Genomic DNA, 3,323 nt, shown 5'->3' with positions numbered 1-3,323 from the left:
TGTCATTATTCACATACTGTCATGGGACACATACTTAATTCTAAATTATTACAAAAAATTTAAGAGATTCAGATAGACGGAGTCTCAGATATGCTTGTTCACAGTGCTTCTGTCGGATTTGTTTATAATTGGCAAATCAACGCCTCCACCGTCAATGGTGTTCCTCATGCCTACGATCTCAAATTAGTAATGCTTCTTTTCTTTTTCATGCAAACATTCTCCGGAAATAGAGAAAAAAAATAATTTTCCAAATTTACTTTTCATTTTACTAAACATAAGATGAGAATTTTAGCAAGTTCCCATAGCCATTTCTTTAAATAACAATGAGGACCTCAATTCTAGCGATACAGCAACTTTCATAGCATACGCATTGCATTTGTATTTGATACGTTCGTCACTAAAAACATTGAATCCAAATTAAGATCAAATGAAATAAGTAAAAAATGCGCTGAAAAAACAAGTTTTTTGTACAGCGTATAATGCTGTATGAAACTCTCAGTCGCGGCCCATGAAACTTTCAGCCACGGACCCATACGGGACTACGTTATTAGCATCTATTATAGCATTGCCAGACGCACGACAATGGCTAACTTGAACCTTAAGGCCGCCACTAACGTTCAGTTATGCCTGCGCAGTTATAACTGAACGTTTTTTGTGTGGACAACCTGCACAGTTTTTCTGGCTTGCGCAGGCGGCCTGGGTAAATAGCTCACCTCAATCGATGAGCATGAGGCCAAACGGCTACGCATGCGCATTGCAACGTTAATGCGGTAGAGGCAACTTTTTGGCTCAGTTCGTTGACATATATTAATAGCGAACATTGAGTTGGGTTTTATTGAATTGAAAAGTTTATACCTAAACTGAGGATTTATTGGATTTATTTGTTTTGAATAGTTGATACAGAAGTCGGAATATTATATATTTATAATTTTGCTATTTTTTCCTGGGAAAAATAATAGTGTATAATGAAGGCTGAAAGTGCAGCATTATTCTTGAAGTCTTGTAGATTTAATTGACACCTTCTATATGAATGACACTTTGCTTTGGCAAGTAAAATCCAAAGGCTGTTAAACAGATTAAGCCTACATATGTGTACTCGTGGTTATAAACCATATATACAAGACAGTTTTTCAATGAGAATAAATATTTACTATGACAAAATAATGTAAAACAAGAAAAGGCCAAGGATATGCGTCTATTCATGATTATGTATGTAATTCGTTTTTAAAATTATAGCAAAATAATATTCTACTTTATGATGAAACAAAATCAAACAGTATTGAACTATGTATGTTTTTTCATTGCTTACACCTCACGGAAGTTCGCTTTGAAATGAAATTAGACTAATCAACGCACTATGAAACAGGAAGACAGTAGTAAACTAAGGACTTTCATTCATTATAACACCATAAGAAAGTCAATCTTTAAACGAAAACTAATCAGTATTAACCCTTTTAACGAAATAGACAAAAATTATTAGTCCTATGTATGTCAACTTTGAAACGAGAGCAAACGATTATACGAACTTAATCATCTTTCCATGAAACTCCTCCTTCATTCATAAAGGAATATTTAATTCGTTTTCGTCAACCACTCTTTCACTGGACGTCTTACTTGATGTTTATGAGATTTTTATGATGTCAACAAATCAATTACAGCTATAGTGTCGTATGCTGACGCCATGGATGCTACGGAGGACTGAGGAAACGGCCTGTATCGTTAGTGGCGAAGATTTGCCTGCACAGTTGAACTGCGCAGTTATAACTGAACATTAGTGGCGGGCTTTACATAAAATAAAAGCTAATAGAACCTCATGAAATAAATATATATACATATGCATATATATACTATATATACATAAATATAGACATATGTATTGATATGTATGTATATTTCCATTCATTTAGAACGAATTAGTGTTGTTCTTGTTCACATACTCTGAATGACCTCTTTCGTCTCTCGCAGGAGCTAGATGCGAAATTATATTGCATCCCAACCATGAAATGTATGTACGTACCTTTCATTAAACTCACTCTCTCTCTCTCTCTCTCTCTCTCTCTCTCTCTCTCTCTCTCTCTCTCTCTCTCTCAACATTTTTCTCATCGTACCTGCACCTGCGCAATCCGCTCTCTTTTAAAAGGGGGATGAATATTACGAGTTTGATTTCTCACAGGTGCGCGTGTGGAGAGATGACCTAATATGCGAACAGTCTGACGCGTTACTTTCCAATAAACGGAATTCTTTTACTCAAGTTGTCTATCCAACACTTTATTAACATATATGTTTAAGAAGATGCAACGTCATTCTAAAAATATGTCTCAAATATAAATGAAATATAAAAATTTAGGCCAATCAGCGCTGAAACGGAAATAGGGCGTAAAAGGGGTTTCGAAGGTGCAACAGGAGGAAAACCTCGCAATTGTGGAGAGAGGGTGGAGAGTGAGGTGGAAGAATGACATGAACGGAGGCGCAGCCAAAGGGCTAATAGGGGTTGCAGATAGTGACCGAAAGGACATGTTTTTTTTATCTGTCACTTAATAAGATAGCTTACTTGGCCACCTCATTCTCGTCATTTAGGAATATATGTCACATGATAAAGAACTATCTGATAAAGGGAACCTGGTAAGCACCATTATACGTTGTATATTATGCTCTACCTACAGGATTAGGCAAGTTCTGTTTAATGTAGTCAATTTCGAGGAAGAATAATTTAAGAGAGAGATAAATAATAAACGGGTATATAACTATTTTATTTAATTCCGCAAGACGTGGTTTTTATCATTTTTATTTATCTCGGCTTGTAGTAAACTTATTGAAACTGAAGAAAGAATAAATGGACGTTACTTCTGTTAAGGCTTTAACACAAGACCTCAAAATGGAGGATTTTCTCTCTCTCTCTCTCTCTCTCTCTCTCAAAGTAACTAAGGAATTACGTCTAGCTACTATGCAGATAGTGCTAGAATTGTTTTCCATCCCTAATGCTGAGTTCCAAGGTTTTCTATGATGACTTATCAATTATTCAGTCTCACCCTTACTTAGATTCTTCTATGAACAAACCTTAATAAATTATAACAGTAAAAATTGCATCGTACTCAAAACTGCTGGTGTGAAGTGCAAAACACAATAAAATCTAATCATTATTTTTCTTTTTTGGAAGTATTTTCCAAGAAGAGAGTTACAGACGAGGTTCTAAAACGTCATGTCGAAAGAAAAATATTTAAGTCATAATTGCGTTCTAATTGAAAATGGGTTTCGGATTTCCAATGTCTGTAATCAATTTATCAATCTACGGCCTGTCTTTATCTCTGGAGGGCGGATTCCGG

General features: G+C 35.4%; 1 protein-coding gene across 6 annotated transcripts in view; it reads right to left on the bottom strand.

Moving 5' to 3' along the window:
* Positions 1–174, bottom strand: part of LOC135207309 (phospholysine phosphohistidine inorganic pyrophosphate phosphatase-like) — a 16,012-nt gene extending 15,838 nt beyond the window's left edge. The window contains exon 1 of one of the 6 annotated variants that reach the window (XM_064238991.1): positions 35–174. The gene's annotated coding sequence lies outside the window, so the exon portion shown is untranslated. The other 5 variants (XM_064238994.1, XM_064238996.1, XM_064238995.1 and 2 more) reach the window with 5 other exon arrangements.
* Between the last annotated feature and the right edge of the window lie 3,149 nt (positions 175–3,323).

This window comes from Macrobrachium nipponense, chromosome 32, assembly GCF_015104395.2.
Source record: "Macrobrachium nipponense isolate FS-2020 chromosome 32, ASM1510439v2, whole genome shotgun sequence".
NCBI lineage: Eukaryota > Metazoa > Arthropoda > Malacostraca > Decapoda > Palaemonidae > Macrobrachium > Macrobrachium nipponense.
This window is presented reverse-complemented; position numbering and strand designations above follow the sequence as displayed.